This window comes from Ixodes scapularis, unplaced genomic scaffold (assembly GCF_016920785.2).
Source record: "Ixodes scapularis isolate PalLabHiFi unplaced genomic scaffold, ASM1692078v2 PGA_scaffold2__306_contigs__length_199485367, whole genome shotgun sequence".
Lineage (NCBI taxonomy): Eukaryota > Metazoa > Arthropoda > Arachnida > Ixodida > Ixodidae > Ixodes > Ixodes scapularis.
In genome coordinates, this window is record NW_024609857.1 from 105,393,650 (window position 1) to 105,413,974 (window position 20,325).

General features: G+C 46.9%; 1 protein-coding gene and 1 non-coding gene across 2 annotated transcripts in view; both read left to right on the forward strand.

Annotated features, from left to right (window-relative positions):
• Nucleotides 1–20,325, forward strand: part of LOC8040254 (solute carrier organic anion transporter family member 5A1) — a 667,105-nt gene that overhangs the window by 457,723 nt on the left and 189,057 nt on the right. The window lies entirely within an intron of this gene.
• Trnaf-gaa lies at nucleotides 2,615–2,687 on the forward strand. The gene has a single exon. It is a non-coding gene; the product is annotated as a tRNA-Phe (tRNA).

Genomic DNA, 20,325 nt, shown 5'->3' on the forward strand with positions numbered 1-20,325 from the left:
CAAGCGCAAACGTCTGAGCCAGCCTTTAGTTTCCGTGTGGACTCCTTGTGACAATCATTCGGAGATTTCTCTTTAGCCGGTACTCACCCGTACATAATTGCGAACCCCCTTGCTTAAAAAAAGATAACAAAAATATGTGTGTAAGAGTTTAAAAGAAGACGAAGATTGGTTTTAAGAGATAAAGAAGAGGACCAGTGACGGTTCATCATGGCTACTGAAGGCCGGGTAACTAAATGTTTTCTGCCGAGCTGCTAGTTCACGGCTACCGAGAACCTCCAGACCGAGATGGGGTTATATGTCTACAACAGCGACGCTACACAATACAAGACCGAAGACGCCGCACATGCAAGTTGGTGGGAGACCTGGTAGTAAGGGGGATCGGTGGCTGGGTGGGCTAGCCCACACCAGCTCGGAGCGCGTGGAGTGAAAGCTCGCGCTGAGAACCAAGGGATCCTGGGTTCAATCCCTATCCTTGCCCATTTCGATTTGGATGAGCATCGTACCGGCGTGCGGTCGTGTATCACTATGCTGCGTGATGCACGTTAAAAACCCCAGGCTAGCGGTTGTACCGCACTGGCTAAATTGCTGATCTACAGCTGAGACACCACACGCCCACTGAGACAGACTAACTTCCGGCTGTTAAACATATAAACACCAGCTTTATTATTTTTTATCCTATCATGATCCTATCACATGACTGAAGTTACGCTATGTATGTTGCATCCACGAGTGATCCTTTCCTACCCGTCTTCTCTAGATTAAAAAAAAAAAAAAACACAGAATGTGTTCTATTAACCGAATTCTACGATAAAGTCGTCACGAAGGACCGTGACATCATGACTTCATGTGATGCCACGTGACACGATGACGTCATGTGACGCCACAGTTATGAGACATCGTGACGTCACGGGACATTATGACGTCACGCGATTCCGTGACGTCGGATGGTCACCCGACTTCACACAGACACATAGCATGCGTTTAGCTGATTCGCAACACTTGCTGTGCTCTGCGATCTTTGTCAGCGTTATCAAGCTAGTGTAACGGTTCTTTTTTTTTTTTTTTTTCATTTCTTTATTAAACCAACGGTCTCTCGCTAATTCGCTCGAACGGAAAACGACCTTTCACGACACTACGACGATGACGGGGGCTGCCGGGGCAGTCTTGCGTGGGATTGTCCTCCCAAAACAGCAGCCGCAATTTGCTCGCGTCGCGCGAGAGTGGGCGCTAGAGAAAAGAGGCGCAGTGCATGCCCTGGCACCACCGCGGGAGCCTTTTTTTAGAGGTCCGGTTCGGGCTGTTTGCGAAGCTAACACAAAGCTTATGGCCCGCGGAGAGGCGGCGGTGTAGCGGCGGCCCTTGGGAACCAGGAAGTTGTCCTCCTGACCGCGAGCGTTGCCGTCGGTGGCGTCGAAAGTGTCTTCTCGCCCGTCCCAGCGCCAGCTCGCTCGGTATGCGTTCGGGTCACACGGCCGCCTTCATCGAGCGTACCGGCCCGGGATTTCTCGTAAATGGTGCATTTTTGTTTTCGCGCCGGCTTTCGCCGCGTACGCATGGTCCGACTGAGCTTTCTGCTTTACCCTGCGAGCACACTTCCTGGCGCTGCACGTTGCTCGGGTGACGAGCGATTCGGACGTTGAATGGGACGAACTGGAAAGGAAACAAATCTCGAGTACTCGCACGGCAGATTTCCCCGGGGAAAACTGCTTGCAGGCTTTGACGCGAAGAAAGAAAAGCAATTCATCCGTTGATGAAATGAAAATAGTTATTAGTGGAGTTTCGAGCTTTAGCCGATCAAAAGCGGTAAATTCAGGCACAAAATTATATTAATAGACCGGTGAAAAAAAATATTCAAAAAATGGCGGCGACCCTTTTTTTTTATTTCTGAATGCATGGAAAGCAGTATTTAAGGAACGATTGTTTAAGTTTGTTTAGGACGCGTGACGTTATGGTTTCAAGTCGTGGTGTCACGTAACGCAGTCACGTGATCTGGCGTCATGGTGTAACGTCATTTGGCCCAGCGTCACGCGACAGGATGTCACGTGACGTGAACAGGTTACGCCACAACTTTACACCCAGTCACAACCAAACCAGTTGCGCTGACATGCCCTGCCATGGGGTGTGCACGGACGAACGGACGGACAGATCTCTGGGAGTGTGGAGTTTCCCTTATAAAGCATCCTCTGCTTTAATAAAAACAATCATGGAAGTTGCCCCAATCCGTTAGTCTCCTGCGCTCTCGAGAAAAGTTTCGCGCAAAATAAATATTGCGTTTTTTTTCTTTTTTTTTAATTATTCGGAGGAAGAGTTTTGAAGGGGGTGTTCTCAGACAAACTAAAAAAAGTGTCCCCCCCCCCCCCCCCCCCCCCCCCCCCGCCGCAAGGATGTGGGTAGTGAGTTCACTGGTGGAGTGTTGACGCGCCGTCGTGCGTGCGTGCGACTTGCATGCGAGCGCGCGGCGTCGGATGCGGCGCCAGGCAGTCTCCCAACGTTCGAAGGTCACGCGCCATGACGCGAACTCGGCAAACCAGAATGCTCGTGACCACGTGAGACCCTTCGAAGAGAAAACGGGAATGTGTATTTATACCTCTAACATTTCTGAGCTATTCTATCCGCCGAAATAGCTCAGTTGGGAGAGCGTTAGACTGAAGATCTAAAGGTCCCTGGTTCGATCCCGGGTTTCGGCAGTGGTTTTTTTTTTTTTTTTTTTTGTCTGTTTATTGTTTTTTGTATTTTTTTGTTAGTTTTGGGCAGTATGCAACATATATGATTTTTTTTTTGTTTATCTCCTCGCTGATTGAGGTTGATTTGCTTACCAATATCCCCAAGAAATCATAAAAAAAAAATAAAGCCGTTGCAGGTAATTTTTTTTTTCTGGGAATATAATTGAATTGTACTAGTTTTGCTGAGTTGTACTGGTTTTGCTGGAGTGTGAATTTGGCTGATTGTTTCAATCGGCTAAATTTTTCTATTTATGACCGATGTTGACAATGAAAGGTGACGAAATGGGCGGACAAAAAAACACGTGCATAGATCCATCATTATGAAAAACGACGCTTTTTTCTTATTTATTTCCGTGGAAAAAATAAGGGGGGGTGGGGAGCGTTCTGAGGTTTTTTGTTTTGTTTTTCCTTCAAATATAGGACGTCGCGAACGCTCATTTATAATAATGAGAAGATGCTCTTTTTTTTTTCCCTCGATTTTATGGGCTTTTTTCTTTTATGTTAGATATGGAAGAGTCAATGAGGAACATATAATTGCGTTACCTTCGTGAAGCACAGTTTCAATTTAAATTACCGCTCCACTTGTTATTTTTTAAGCACGTGTAAATAATTATGCTCCCTCTTTTTTTTTCTGTATCCTATATTTTTGTTGAGAGAAATTGTTGCGACTTGTTTCTTCTCTTTTTTTATTCGTTTTGTTTTGTGCGACTTGATCAAGGTACGGTGTACATTCTGTAAAATTATACGAAGCGGCGCCATCTGCCGATGCCTTTCAATAATCCGGTAAGACTGGTTCACACATTTGCCTTTGAGTGTCATCGACTGAGTATAGAAAATTGCAAGCATGGCGTCCCGACTGGTACCCCATGCGTGCATGCACGTGCATCGTGCGTGTGAACATATCCTTGGGAAGCTCGCAATTGCAAGGAGTTTTCCGCACGAGCAGAGACATGGCGGCGACCAGTCGCCTGTCTTGCAATCGTCCATACAACGAGGGGACATATACTGGCAGACATGCGCGATCGATCAGGTAGGCCTGGATCACTTTCGATCCGCGTATAAATAGGCCGAACGTTTTGCAGTATTTGCGAAGTGAAATCGATGCACTATCTACCAGATATTGTCTGTTATAACTTGTTATATGAGGAATAACGAAGCGCAATATATACGTAGATCGGAAGTGTTTCAGAACTACCCAAAAGACGGCACGTCTTGTAAGCGGTTACTAAAGTAATTGTATATGCTCCGCTTGCGGAGCAGAGTATCGTAATGGTGCTCCCGGGGCAGCCATGTTGGATTCAATACCGCACTGTGAGAAGCGACCGTCGCTTCTTCAGGAGATCCTGATTCGCGGATGGCGTGGCTGAGCTGCGGCGTGCACCGTCCTCTCGTCATCTATCTCCCGTTTTTCTCTATGCCATCGGGAGAACATAATAGCCGACGAAAACGTCATCCTTTTGAAAGCCGTAGCTACGCGTTGGTCCGAAATGCCCGGATGTGCCGGTTGCGTATCTCTCCGCGCGCGCCGCAGACGATCGTCCTTTGTGTCGTCTGCTTCCTTTGGCCTTTGGAAACACGTTTTAAAACATCGCTCGCTTTATAAACCAACGCGATTATACTGTACCGGGTGGCTGCACATAATGTTTAATGACCAAGAAACTTTCAAGTTCGTTCGTTCAAGTTCGTTCGATCTTAGTGTATGATGTATTTTTCGCAAACGCAAAGCGAGAAACATGCTCCGGCCGAAACTCGGCGCCTGCAAGGTCGCTTTCTCTCATGAAGGTTGAATCCAGTTCGGTGACCGTCGCCGCTTCTATGCCAATACGGAGTTGACGGCGCAAGGAAACGGAACGCTATACTCTGGCTCTGTAAGCAAATCCTGTACAGTTACTCTAGCGGTTAAAGGGAATATGGGGCACTTCTACATTTGAGAAAAAACGCTTGAATCGCGTTCATTTTGGCCTTTAGATTAACAGATATCAAAATTGTATTTCAATGCGACGCGCCGGAGAGCCATACGAGCAATTTCAAAATAGGACTGAAGCCCCGCCTCCCTAGCCTTGGGCAGCCAAAAGAGCCGTCGATGACGTCACGGACAGCGACTGTCTTTCGCGTTTTTCTCGCGTTTAACAATACTTACGCAGCAAAGGGTTTGGGTATTCGGGTTCATGGGGTAAAAATACTCTGGAATTCACTTCTAACTCATTTTTTCCAAGAAGCTCCGTAGCTTCCCTTTAACAGAGCCTTATATACTGACAGAGTTTGGCCGATGGGCGGAACCTGTCGCCCGCTAGAACAAGCGGTCTTTACGATAACACAAATGGTGGATTTTGCTTTTGGCCACTCTACTTACGTGCGCAAGTCCAGATGTGCGGTTAGTACTTGTTTCATAAACACTATTTCTTGTACTCTGCCATTTTGGTTATGCTTGCAATTAGTCACTATAGGCTCCTTGCACTGACGTCACATCGCACACATTTGAACACCAAGTAAGAGGAGGAGAGAAAAACTGCTTTTGTAAGAATTTTGAGTGACAGGTTAATCTTCTATAATCTTCTGGGGGGAGAATAGCGACGCCTGTGCAAATTCGGGAGGCACAAAGTAGGGTCAGAGGGGAGCTCCTTGTTCCCCTCTTCTCTGGAGGGCAACCGAAATGACGTCCTGTGCAAGCCACTTATATTCAAGCACTGACTATCTTTTATTGATCTCCAAAAACAAACTTACAAATAAGCTTTATTTCTTTTGGTTTTAAACGAAATTAGGCTTTCTCAAACAAAAAAAAATGATTTGCCGATTGAGCGCAAAGGTACGCAGCGCCTCTCCTAGATGGCGCCCATCACGTACTGCACTGAATCAGAGCCTGCACTGAATCTTAGCGGTGGACATTTTTGGGACCTAATTAATATTCAAAGTATTCAAAATTCACTTTTCAGAAAGATGAATAAGTTTAAGCCAGGGATGGGCAAAATACATGCAAATATGTATCGAAATACAAAATACTTCGTAAAAATATATTTAATTACAAATCTAATTACATTTACAAAAAAACATTTAAGTACAAGATACAAATACAACCAAATGTATTTCGTCTCCTCCAAATAATTTTCAAAATACATTCCTCAAAATTTGCGTCAGCGACTTCAGGGCACCTGCAACGGGTTTCTGGGTATCTCATTTTAATTTTGCATCGCACACTCGGGAGTTAGTGTGCGAGGCTCTAGTAACGTAATAGAAATATAATCACAAAAAAAAAAGTATTTAGCTTGGACGTAATAGGTGAAAAAAGTACAGAGCTTCAAGCAGCTTTTTTTGTCGATTACATTTTGCTATAAACCAACAAAGAACCGAGACGACCAAGACGCGCAGCACTAGCTAGAGAATTTTTTATTGATGCAACTCGCACCAGTTACGAAAATCTGGACGACCCGCGCATTTAGAATGTTCCAGCCGAAAATATGGATGGAAATCAGGCTGGAAAGCATCACAAGTTGACACAGGCACTTATTTAGCCAGTCTGCCTGTGAACGTCGATTTCGTTACTATTCTTGCCCTGGACTAGCACCGTAATCACAAAGTCACTCAATGCTTGTGCTTGATTGAGAGACACTGCATTCGGTGCAGAACGTAGTTATCTTCCTGCTCTGGACACGTCTTAAGATGAGCAAAATGAGTCGTGACAATAAATTTGAGGGATGTTTTTTCGCCCACAAAATTGTATTTAATTACAATTGTATTTGAAATACCCACGTTTCAGTATTTAAATACACACGTCAAATACATTACCCAATTTGTAATTAAATGCAAATGCAAAATTCACAAAGTATTTGAAATACGTATTTCAAATACTTGTATTTGAAATACTGCCCATCCCTGGTTTAAGCTAATATAATTTTAAGAGATCGTAGCAGATAAGTGAGTTAGAGCTTTTGTCTACGTTTGCAGCGCCAAGAACACGTACATTAGCGATAAATGCTTTTATTGCAATGGTGGGTCACAGAACCTTGCGTGCCTAATATAGAATGGCTTCGAAATTCGATAACAGAAAATGGGGGCGAGATTGTCGGCATCTTGAAAAGAGTGCCAAACTCTCCCAGTATAAGGGGCTCTGTGGCGGTTACGAGCGTTTGCGACGCAGCCGATCACACTCAAGCGGGAATGTGCAAACCAGGCTGCAGCTGTCAAAAGTGTTTTGTGCGCATCTGTACACCGTCCGACACGGTTAACGCGACGCGACGTGGCACATTTCCACATTTTACTTGGTCAGAATATCGGCAAGCAATTACCTTTACCGCCCAGAGTGTACAAGCATATTCAATCACACTTCTTGTTTTGATAATAGCTTTAAAGAAAGAAATAGGAAAAGCAGGGCAATTGGTCGTTTGTGGAAACTGTGTCGCGCTTTACATGTATACATGCACCCGAGAAAGTATACTTTGTAAAGCCACGCGCTCGCATGTGGCCTTCCGAAGTCAGCATGTATTAAAAAACCCGCCTGAAGATTTTTTAAAAATTTTTTTTAACACCGATGAAAAATATAGTTTGGTCGATACGTTGGGGATTTCCAGCATTTGGTTTTCAAGCTGCTTCTAAGGTTTCGTCTTCTGACCGGCGGGCACTGTGGACATTGGATGCGCTCATACATATACAGCATAATGGCGGTCGAACTTGCCTCGATAGCTTTGTGCGCAACCACTGGACGTCGTCGTTTTAGCTCAAGCCACCGTGTATATATGCTTGAGCGCCACTATACGAGATAATTTTGTTAAGTTCACTCTCAAAAACAGTTTCAGGTTTTTTTTGTTTTTGTTTTTGTTTTTTTTTTTTCTTTAATATAGATTGGCTTTGTAGCCTAGCGGCAAACTCCTCGTTGAAATAACATCTTAGCTCAACTAAACGAACACTGCTAGACAAGGCGGAAGGCGTGCCTTCTGGTGGGTCTGCTTGACTCACGTCTTTCAGGTCGACAAGACTGTGGCCGCAAGCGGATAGGGCATGACCCTGTAACTAGGCCAAAGCGTCTTGCTTTCGAGGCTGGTGTCGATCCCAGCCTGGTTCAAGAACACGCGGAACGACGATGAATCGGGAATGACCACAAACTTGCGCAAACGCAGTGGCTTCGCGGTGAGTTCCCATTGGATGGTCAATGATGGAGCAGCTCAAGCAAGGCTAAGTCAAGTGGGTCATTGTCGTGGCAGCCTCGGCGTAGCGATTGTGTCGTTCGACACACTCCTGATGTAATCGTGCACGTGAAAGGGCGTAGCGTGCAGCAGTGCCCGCGTTCGCCGAAGCAAGTGGGGATCGACGTTCGCGCAAGTATCTGTAGTCTTCTTCTGTCTAAAGGCGTGTTATTGGCAGCGGGGTTCATTGTACCGACGTGCATCGCGAAAACGGAGAGAGTGGGAGGTAGAAGGCGAGGTAAATAAATTGGCTAGCTGGTTGAGGTTACACATGGGGATTCTAACCGGAGACGACGGCCGACGAGGGGGACAAACACACACGCCTGAAAGGGCACCTATAAAACAAGACCTGCGCATTACGTCATCATTAACTGATCTTCGACCCGCCCCAAGTGGCAGATATGCTGAAGGTAGAAGACGAGGGTCTCCGTAAACCGGCAGACGCATCGGTCTTGGAGTCACTGTGAGGCTGCATGCGTGACGCGCTGACGGCGATGCTGATGCAACCATGGCGGCCTTACGTGGATCCATATTGGGGGAGGGGGGAGGGGCGGGCATGTGTTCCATTTGTTTGCTTTTAAGTAACAACCTACGTGCAACACAACTGGCTGAAAAAGTGAAACAAAGATGGTGACCCTGAGCACAATCGCAGACACGAGGACAAAAGGTCAAGTGGAGACGACAATGTCCTGGGTTTGCGCTCACTGGTTCCCACTTTGCTCGCTGTGCACAGAAGAAGAGTCCGATCATTCGTGACCTTGCAGCGAGCAGTGGGTCTTCCTCGCCGCGTATCGAAGAAAGAAAGCGGGCCCGACCCCGGCGACGCTCGAACGTGACACTGGCGGCCATGCACCGCCGTCTCTCAACGCTGGGCGCGTGACTCGTGCAGGTCGCGAATCTTGAGCGCCACGCACGACCAGACGCGTCTTCTTTTCGCTTCTTTTCGCAGACTGTCTCGGGCCCTCAGCTGACGCGAGCGCGAAGCGTGCATGCCCTTGAAAAGGGGTGCTCTTGTTGCTCTTGCTTCGTGATTCTCGACGTCGAATATCTTACATAAAGTATACACAAATATAGAGAATTTCGAGTGGCTGAGGTTACTGCTCCGCGAGCGTCGTGAGCATCGGGTACCGACGGCACATCTTGCAACGTTCTCAACGGGATGATCTGTCTGGGGACATCGGGCTGTGTTTGGCGCGTGGCGCCTTCCTGTCCGATGTTTCGTTTCGTAGAAAGCTCTGCAGTCGTTCTCTGTTGACCCGGAGACGCTCTGTTGTGCCGTGACGATGGATGAGCGTTCAGAGACCCGTGAAGTGGGATCTGATTTGTCTTCCGAGGGTCGGCCAGCTGGAAGCAATATACGTAAACTTGACGTGATAACCGGTTACGCTGTTCTATTTCTTGTTTTACCTTCTGGATAGCATTGGTAAAACGAAACGTATTAAAGATCATTCGTGAAAGTTCTTTCTTTTAACGTGTTTTTTTTTCCGAAGAGGCTTGAAATGGTGGAAGAGTCTCGTCTTTCATATTCGTGAGCAAGTCGTGCTGTGCAATCATCCAAGGAAAAAAAAAAACTTATTGTTTTTGTTTAGGCAGGTCGTTTTCTGATGAATTGTGTGTGATAAGTTTTGTTAAAATTCGTCACTCGACGCGCAAGTTAGCTTCTGTGCAGGGAAATTAAACATGTTTACGAATATTAGACCGGACTGATTATGTTTTGACAAAACGTAATTATTTGTTCTTATTTTCACTGTGTTAATGTAAATGCTTACTGCTCATCGTAATGACCTCTGGCTCTATACTTCGTTTCAGCTTCGGTCCGAGCGCGGCGGATGTTACGAGCAGAAGGGCCAATCAAACAGCGCAGAAAGCGAAACGTCATGGCGTGCTCTCTGCAGTTGATAGGACCAGCCGGTAATCGCCGTGTCTCTGTGCGCGCTCCTCCGCCGGATAGTCCGATCAAGAGCAGAGAGCAGGCCATGACGCTGCGCTTTTTGCGCTCTCTGATTGGCCCTTCGGCTCATAATATCGGCCGCGCTCGGACCGAAGCTGAAACGAAGTATAGGCTGCGGTTGTACTGAAATACATTATTTCAGTACCACCGGTACTGAAATAATGTATTTCACTGGTATTAAAACCTGCGGAGTAGGGCAAAATTAGCAGGGAGACAGGGAAAACGATGGCAGTCATGAAGCCATATTCCCACCTCGAGGGGACCCACTCTCTTGCCCCGGAAACTACGAGGTCTCCGTAAACATACACAAAACAAAACCCGTATCCTCTCTGTGTTCACTGAGAGACGTCGACATAGGTACTCCGTCATCACCATGTCTACTCCTTTGTAAGAGGGGTATTTTTAAACAATGTATCTCGCGAAAATTTAATTTTTGCTGCGAAGTGTGTTTAACCTTGTACTGACGCGCGCATGGTGTTAATAGAAGACTAGTAGAAACATGTATCGCATGTGGTTGCGGGCGGCGGCGGAAGCGAACTAACCTTTTCCCAAGCTAAAAACATCTAAGTCACTGATTAATACTATGTCATCTGGCAGATCATTCCAGTTTGTTATGGCAGGGGGAAGAAATGAGTTGGTAAAAGAGTGGAACCATGTAGGGGGATACGACGCACGCCAAGGGAGTTCATATGTCGTCGAGATTAGTCGAGATGAGCGATGGGGATCTAATAGAAAAGCCTGTCTGAGTTGGGGGGAGCAAGAGGACATCTTATTGAAGAGACGGAGACGTGATAATCTGCTCCTAGTACTGAGAGTGGGGAGGCACAGGTAGGCCTTCATGGCAGAGACACTGACAGTGCGTTCATAGTTAGGAAGGACGAACGTGCAGCTCGATTTGGAAGGGGTTCTGAGTATTAGTGAGTTAGATTTGATCAGAAGATCAAATAGCAGCTCCATATCCTTTCTTTGGCCTGACAGACGTTTCGTAGCTCAGTTGCCGTAGAGCGGTATATGCGGAGTACAGGCAACGTCGGGCGTAACCAAGTGTCCCGTAAGCTTCGGCAGTTATTGAGTCAGTGCAGTTAGCCCAGGACAGATTATGAGAGAAGTGAGCACTAAGGGTACTTGTAAAATCGAACATATTCGATGTCACGTGAGCCTAAAGAATATTGGAAAAGAGATGAGGAACGCTTGCGTGGAAATGGAATAAAACTTGCACTTCGAACATTTTGGTAGCAACAATTCACAATTGATTATGGCATTATGTTTTCAAGGTCATTGCCGAGAAGATTATGGTCGTTAGTAATTTTATTTGGTGCATAATCAAATTGGTAGCGTGCACGAGTTAAACGAAAGGACACCTCGCAATAACTCCACTATACTGGCGGCCATAGCTGTGCGCGAATGCCGAGCGCGTGCTGACGGCTAGCTTCCGCAGTTCTTTTGCAACGTGCATTCCACGCCATCAAGATTGCCGGTGTTAGCAGCCTATTAATGTGAGCTCGTTCTGAGCATGCGCTTTAAACAGCGCCCTCAAATATGGCATCCAGTGAATACCCCCTATAACACCGGTATGCCATCTGTTGGGTACGGTGCACACTGAAAAGATTCCCCTCACTAACGCGAAAAGGGCAAAACGGATTTCTACTAGTTCCAGCGGAAATTGGCTCCTCCAAGATCAACGCGCGAAGCTCTATCGGACAGCGCTCTGGCTTCCGCCCGTGTCATCCTCGCGCTGTCCTGCACCACGTTGATGCCTCGCACTTATCATGTTCCGCATCGTGTCCTGTACTATACTCCGCTCACCCCTAAGCTGACAGAGCGGTGGACGCTACCCGCTCGCCGGACCAATCAACCACCTCCCATTCCTTATCAGTCTCCCGCTCTCTGCGCATCGTTATGGGCGGGGACATGATCACGTGACGAGAGATATAGACGTATGACTGGTCCAGCGAGCCCGTAGCTTCAACCACACTGTCAGCTTAAGGTTGCCAAGATGGGTTTTTTTTTTTTTTCCAGGCGGCCCAGGCGGGGGAAGGAATGAAAGTTTACGCTGTCGTCGAGCCTACGCTCCGTTCGCCCCCTAAGCCGATAGTGCGGTGGAAGCTATACGTGTTCGGTGGACCAATCATTCGTCTTATCTTTCGCCACGTGATCACGACTACCGCGAGCGGGGTCAGGTGATGAAAGGGAAGCGGTTGATTGAACCGGCGAGAACGCAGCCTCCACGGCACTGTCACGCTTCGGGGTGAACTTAGTAGGTTGTGCGTTTGTACTTCGCGTCGGCCTTGCTTCCGGGGTCGGCCTTGTCGATATTTCAGCCTGTCCCAAGCAGCCGACGTTCTATGGGAGCGGATGCGTGCGTTGTCACTGGCGGCGATGAGGTAGTCACCGGCTCGAGCTGAAGCCATAAATTGGGAAGAACGAGGATTGATAGAGGCGACTTTGGAAGCGTGTGTTCTGCGCCGTCGAGCCGTCACCGGGACATGCATGTTGTCGACGTTGTGTAGGCTGCTGTCAACTTCGACTCGTGTTTTCGGCAATATGCGCATCTAATGTAGCGCACAGAACGCGCTCTTCGTTTCTTTTTTATGCCGCCTGTCTTCAACACATTGTCCGATAATAAAGAGTTTTGGTAGATCGTTCCGGTAACTCCGGTAACGATATACCCGATAACGATACGATGCATGGGCAAGGGCTCTGGTGCATTATCGGGTTTTGTTATCGGAGTTATCCGAACGAGAAACGAAAACTCCCTTGTCTCGAATAGTTTGGACCGTTCAGTTATTAGGGAGCTTTAGGGAAACGTATTTGCACATCTTATACGGTACGATGGGCCGTCCGGTACGAACTGCTCATATGCGAGTCTTCTGCGGTAGCGCATGCGCAGTTCGTACCGGAGGGACCAGCATCGGATGTACAAAAACGGTTCCCTGAAACTCTCTATCTATAGGAAATGAACCGTATACTCTGCGTAAACTTTTTCGTGCTACGTTGTCGTGTCAAGCTTAGCTTTGGCAGTGCCCTATGCGCTGTCAAAGCGACTTGCGTGGGTATGTGTGTGACTTTGTTTGGGCGTCTCTTTCGTACGACAACGCGTGTGAATGAGACTTAAAACTAAGCCCCGTGCTCTTTCGCAGCAGTGCAGAGCTGCGGCACCGTGGAAGCTAGCCTCGACAACGTAGTCCAGTGCAGTTGACGCCGAGTTTTAGGCCCGCTTCAGACGGGGCAACTTTTCCAGCAATTTCGAGGTTGCTGGTGGGTTGTTCCCTGGCTTTCCCTAGATCGACACGAATTGCTGAAATCGGGTCCGGCCTCGAAACGGACGAGCAACTCGGACAACTCGGAGACGTTTGAAGCGGCAGCAGGCAATCAGGAACGCGATATTTTTACGTGACGCCACTGTGGTGGTGATGGTGACAGCTAAAGACTTGGTTCTGGTTTGAAATGGATCGTTTTTGGAAACAAAGCTTTTCAGAAAGATGAGTTAGTATTCTCAACGGCATTCAAAGACATAAAAACACGTTTTTAGCGCGTAGCTGTGCGACTAAATAGTGCAAGAAAAATAAAATTGAATGACGATGTTGGCAAGTCGTAGCAATTCGGTTGCTGCGTGCGAACGTGGGCTGCCCGTGTTGCTGGTGTTGCGACGTCAAGTTGCTGGGTGAAATTGCTCCGTCTGAAGCGGGCCTTAGAATATCGTTCCGATACCGTCGATAACGATACGCGAGAACGATACGATTCATGCGCAAAAGCGTCGGCGGAGTATCGGGTATCGTTATCGGAGTCATCGGAGCGATCTACTAAACTCCCGTTTAGCAAAAAAAAAAAAAAGGTGGATGGCTGAGGCTGGGAGGGATTATACTCGACGCCCATCTCACAATGGCAGCCGACATTTCTAGGGAAAAAGAAAAATACAGGGACGTTAGCCGTCTTTAAAAGTCCAATGAACCGTGATAACTTTGTGTCCTCTTATCGTCGGCCGTACACTCATTCGGGCGCCGTTATCGCGAGAGGTGGAAAAAAAAAGTAATCCGTATGAAAATAAGGTTTCTGGCGGTCACACAAAAAAGTTCTCTGGCAAAAAAAAAAAAAAAAAAAAGGAAACATGTAAAGCCGAGCGCGTGTGCCACGCTTTTCGTGCTCGTACGGATTTGGAAACGGATCGCTTTGTGTCCTGCCGTGAGGGGGGGAGTTTGAGCGTTGTTGTGTTTTTTGACGAGGATAACCTATTTTCGTTTACCTTTGCGGTGGTTCAGAAAAAGAAAAAAAAAAAAAAAGGCGATTTTTCAATTTGACGCGTGTCTCCGGCCGCGGAACCGCGTTTCCGCGTTCACTTATCTCTCCGATCGTCCGCGCTTGGGAGGACAGGACCGAAACAACCACAAAGAAACGAAGCAACACCAAAAGGCCGGAAAGAAACCCCAGTTGCCCGAGCAACTGCGCACACCTGCCCGCGCGGCGGTGTCATGTCGTTGGGAGCTCGTTGTCGTCGTCGGCGCCGCCGTTGAGGCAGCGAAGCCGCGTGAGTGCTCTTCACTCCTCTGGGCGTGGTTCCTATAAGAAAAAGGAAAGCGTGTTTCATTCGCGGCCCGTGAACCGACGGCGACTTGATTCGATTCGGTCGTGCTACCGATTGAGAGTAATTCGGTTTCCCTAAATACGGTCCCAGAGATTCTATACCTACCTGGTTTCTATTCGCGGAGGCTTGTTACGAGACGGCGATGTGTCCCTTCGTTCCCGTCCCTGACAGCGGGAAGTAATAGCTATCTTTTTGGAGCGGCTGGACGGCGGCGGATGTGCGGAGACGTTCGCTCATTGCTAGACATTTCGTGTCCCGGAAGATGGCAGGATGAGGAAACGGGAGATAAGCGTCAGATCGTTGGGGGAGGTGAAGGCCTCGATGTCGAATAACGGGTTACGATGGCCGGCTCTGTCGTGTTCCGGCATACTGCGTTGCCCGGCACGCCAAGTTTGGTCGTGTCCTCTGGCGAGTGGTGTCCTCTGTTCACCCTTAAGCTGAGACTGCAGTCAATGTTACAACCATGAAAGCTCGAGGTCGCTGCTTTGAAGCGTTCTTCCGCAGAACGAGCACTCGCGCTAGAAATGGAGCTCTCAGTGCCAGGAGCGCAAGCTAGCTTCCGCTTGTGGTTTTGATTGCAGTCACGGCCTAATAAAGTATAGTACTTAAAGGACACATGCAAAGGAAAAAAAACATTTTTTTTAAACGGCTTAGATGGAAAAAGGACGCCATAAAACAATTTTACAACGAAGAAAAAAATTTTTTAGAGCTATATTTACGGCGCAAAGCGAATTTGTAGTTGGCGCCCGCGGGCACCGCGGAAAAGTGGTCTGTATTTATCACGTGACTGGTCTTTATTTATCACGTGGTGCTTGCGCTCTTTCGGAAGCTTCCTATGGCCTCTAAAAGTAACTTATTCATCTTTGTTTGAAGTATAACAAAAAACCAAGACGAATAAGCAACTTTTAGAGCCCAAAGGAAACTCCTGAAAAAGCGCAAGCAGACGTGATAGACCTGTGCGCCGGTCAGACGACGGCGGCGGCGCCCCGAAGCAGACGAACTTGCGCGGCGGCGGCGACGGCGGCGTGGAGAAACGCGTTGAAGCGGCGTTCGCACAACGCTCAGCGTGCGGCGGCGACGCAGCGCGGCAGCGCACGGGCCTACCACGTGACCAGCGGCGGCTCCCGCGAGCACCAACTACAAATTCGCTTTGCGCCGTAAATATAGCTCTAAAAATTTTTTTTCTTCGTTGTAAAATCGTTTTATGACATCCTTTTTCCATCTAAGCTGTCTAAAAAAAATGTTTTTTTCCTTTGCATGTGTCCTTTAAAAAAAAAAAACAAAAAAAAACACGTTTGTAATATAACGGGAAACATCAGGAATATTTCGGTCGAGATAAGAAAATGGTTTTGTTACATTAAAATACAGACAGGCGTGTCGGTTAAAAAGCAGGGCTTATGTTATTCGTCCAGAAGACAATTTTTTTTTATATAGTCTAAAGATACTTATATTATCGAGAAAAAAATCAAAACAAAGGTTTATATTACACTAAAAAACGGCGTTTTTTTTTTAAAATAATCACTCTACAACACGTCGTCCCGTTATCTGTAATAACACATAGCTTCTGTTATTCCCACATCCCAAACATTTTTGGTTAACATACAGGGTAAACAAGTCAGATTAGTGTAAAAATACAGAACTTCCTTCATTCTTGCAAAACGGACGATCATTAAAGGGACCATGAAATGATTTTAAACTCGAATTTCATCCACCGCACGTCGTAAAAGGTGTGAAAAGAAACACGAAAACACAAAACTAGGGAGCCAAAAAAAATTATTTGCTATAGAACTTTTAAAAGAAAACTGGACTCTTTTGCGACTTCTTTCCTTCGAAAGCTCTGCCTTTTCACTACGATGCATACGCAGAATCGGTGCACGTCAGCCGAATCCACATCGCCTATTGGGTAAGAGCCTACCTCACCAGCACCGCGATCGTAAACAATAAATAGCCGGCGAATGTTTCCTAAAAGTTTTGTTAAATAATATTCAGATCCACATTTTGTAGCATAATTAGAGATGTGTGGCAAAAATTGCCAAATTTGATAATGCTGAGAGCCAAGCGCCATCTATCGTGTGGTAAACGAAGCAACTACTGCGCGTGCGCAGTAGGGCAGGGCCAGCTTAGAACGGTTATTTCCTTTGGTTACCTTCCTCTCAATACTCTGACTGACTGAACGTTTATTTTTCTATGTGTTCATCTCGCGCGTGCCGACTTCAAGCAGCAAGAAAAAAAATGTACTTAAAACAGACCACGACGAACAAGAACGCTGGATCCACAAACACCCGAGAAGAGCGACAACAGCCGCGAATCCCGCTCCGACGAAGCTCTCAGAATAGGCCTAGCAGGCACTCCGACTCGGCGCAGCGTTGCTTCGTCGCAAGACCGTCTGCCTGCCTACGACCGGCTGGCGTGCTGAATGGAATATGCCCGTGCTACCCTTGTGGACCCTTCCCGTATTATAGTTTGATCGCTGACCTCAATTTTAGATTAAGAGGTGAGGTCAATCTCTTCCCCTTGTTTTCCGAGGCAGTGTTGACGAACACTCGTCGAAAAGAGACCCTCGTCGATTCTCTCTTCTTGTTTTGTGTGATATAGAGCCGAAATAAACGCTGTATGGATTACCTTCGTAACACGGTATGTACTCTTTGTTATTGGTATGCCATTTTTATTCTGACAGACTGCACGTCACTGTCGAGCTGTAACAGTTCGTGGGAGGTATACGTGCAATACCGGTCCAACCTTTCTTTGCCGAGTGTCGCGTCAGTATCGAGTTGCAATCGTAAAATATCGGTCCCGAAGCGCTTACCAACAGCGCGAATACAGCACTTCCATCAAACGCGCGCGTCCGCTCCGAGTGTGAACAGGTATTTACGTGGCTCTTGCTGACACTCGTAGTTCAAACGTATATTTTTTAACGTCGGCTCGCTCCTGCATCTCCGAGACCGCGAAAAACGCCGCGGCAATTTGTTTCCATCTACGTCGCTTTGCAAACGACTGACACTGGCCGCCTTTTACCAACAATAACAGTTGGGTTGACTTCTGAAGTCTTCACCGGAAGACTCGCTGCACTTCCCAACAGGCATACCGGTGTATGGGACTAGTCCCTTGCTGTCGCTGTAGCGCAAAGTATCTCATTGAATTTCGCTCAGCTGCGATGCGGCGATGAGAGTCGCCGATTCAGAAAATACGTCGGTGACATCGGCGCAGTAAAACCTACCGGCGCACCCCAACTCGTCGCCGCTAACGCTCCCATCTCCTACCGCCGAGAGAACTTCCGGTTCCGGAAGCAGCGTACGTCACGGCTTCTTTTGCGGTCAAGAAAAAGTCGATATTTCGTTAATTTTTTGTGTAAAAGTTAATAAACCGAGACGAAAACGGATGCCTGTTCGGCATTCAGTGAACATTGACGGTTTAATGTAAAAGTTATCTGGAAAAAGTAAAAAAGTCATTTCATGGTCCCTTTAAAACAGTGAACGAAGTCGTGGCTAAAGAGAATTATTTTATGAAGGAATTTAGGTTCGCAGTTAGGGCTGAGTGTCGATTAAAAACTTTAACCCGATTAATCGCCATCCTTTAAGCGATTAATTAATCGATTAATTGGTTTTGATGATTTTCGTGCATAGTAATTTAGAAAATAACAAAATTGTGATTCGAACTAAGTATAATTCCGAATTCGAACTACTTTGAGTCTATCCGAGTCAAAAGCAGTACAACTGCACATAAGGTAGCAGTAGCACAGGACTAGAAACCGCTACCTGTCTTTCGATTTAAAACGCGTTCCGTTTCTCTTTTTCGGGAAGTGCTCGTATGATCGGGAGGGAGGCGGGGGAGTATGTATGTTTGGGGAGGAGGAGGGGGGGGGGGGGGAGGGAGAGGAGTGAGCCGCGAGCCGCACTTTAACACTCGAAGAGCCGCACGCGGCTCGCGAGCCTCAGCTTGGCCACCCCTGCTATAGACCTTTCCAGCGGCAGTCTCGATCGAAGCAATTTACAGCGCGCGTCCCATTTTTTTCAGAGTGCACGTCAGTGTTGCCCGACTGCGATGGGCTGTGGGTTTTCTCGTCAGTGGGCTGTGGCAGACTGCGTGGGCGCACTTCCGGACGCTGGTGGAGGCCAAGTTGCCGTGTTTTATTTTTTATTTTGTGTTCTATTGCGAATATGATTTCTCGAGGTTTTCGAGAAAGCATTGTACTATTTTTTGGAAATAAAAACAAACAAATGAGGGCTATTTTTGGTGGGTCCGTGCTCTACAGAACAAACGCAACTGAAATGTTTGTTTCATTTCATGGTGATTTTTTCACGGCACCTTAGCCGTGTCAATCTACAACTGTGGAAAAATATTTAAGCACACGGGATAGCCGAACTGCATGGGTATTCCCCGCTCACAACGTGAAATTCAACGAGTCTCATCAATCGAACAACATATATTGTACGTACCCAGCGGTGCCGTGATTCTTCGATGTTGGCGTGATGATCGAGGCTCGTGATTTTCTGCGCGAAACGCATTTGAGGGTGTCATGGGAGTCCTTGGAATGATGGACTTAGTCACGCACCAAACAGCCCACTAACGTCTTTAAAGGGGTTAGGAAATGATTTTTCAACTTCCTCCTTAGCTTTCCTCCTCAACTCAAAAGCTAAATGAGAAATAACGCGGTCGTGACATGCCTGGGTACCCGTACGATGACTCCAAGCTTCCGCCGTTATTTTTAAGCGCACCGTGGAGCCTGTCATTCGCAAGCGATGATAAGAGCAGTCACGGCACTCATTGGCCACGAACGCGAATTCAAATATACGTCGACGGATTGATTGTTGACGAGCGCATACGTCCGAATGATGCAGTGATCGTGTCGAAAGCGTGAGTTGGGGTAGGCTGGCGTGCTTCGGGTACCGCGGACGTATCACAGTGAAAAGGCGGAAAGCTTTCGAAGGAAAAGAGGTGCAAAATAGTCCGCTATATTTACGAATTTTAGTACCAAAAAAACAGGCTTTTGAGTTTGTACCCTCTTTCTTTTCGCCCACTGTACGATATGCTATTAGTGAGATTTCAATCTAAAATTATTTATCCCAGCCCAAAATCCATTTCATGACCCCTTTAAGCGTGAATGACACCATTTGGTGTTATCTACGCTTAAAAACAAAAATATATTTAAAAAAAAATGAAGAAAGAAAACGACGGCTTTTTTATAGGTAGATTTTTAGCATCTAACGGAGAAATGATTGCTTCGAACCAGATACAATTTGTAAAAATTATCTACTGCAGGGTTACATTTGGACGAGCGTAGTTTGGGAGCAGCGCTTCGTGAATCACGACTTTTCGTCGTGCAAAAGCAGTCAAAATGAAGTGGGCCACTTAACCGTCGCTGCCACATATGACATCGATTGATCTTCGTCGTCTCCTTCTGAAGGTGCTCACGCTCTATATCGCTCTCTATAATCGCATTATATTATTTATCCGTCCACGTACTTAGTCGTGAGTAGGAAAGCACTAGAAAACGACCAACGCATATTGTAAAAAAAAAAAAAGAAAAAATCGCAAAATAGCGAAGACCGAAAAAAAAAAGAGAAAAAAAGAACGAAAATCCTTTTCTTTTTATGGAAGCCGAGAAAGTTTTCCTGTTTACTCTCCGACAAACAGCCTCGCGTTCCCCATCGAGGCGCCGACTGTGGCACGCAGCTGTAAGGACTCTCGCGAGAAGCGTCGTAAATAGAAACTTGCCAGCTGATTCATGCGTTCTCTATTAGAAGTTTTTTTCCGCAAAAGAAAAAAAGAAACACTTTTTGCGCGCGCTGATGGAACCAATCAAACAGCGTCAGGAGCGCACCATCTTGGTGTCCGCCATGTTTCTGTATACGTGGTCTATCATCGCTGAACCAAACATAAGGAGAAAAGGCC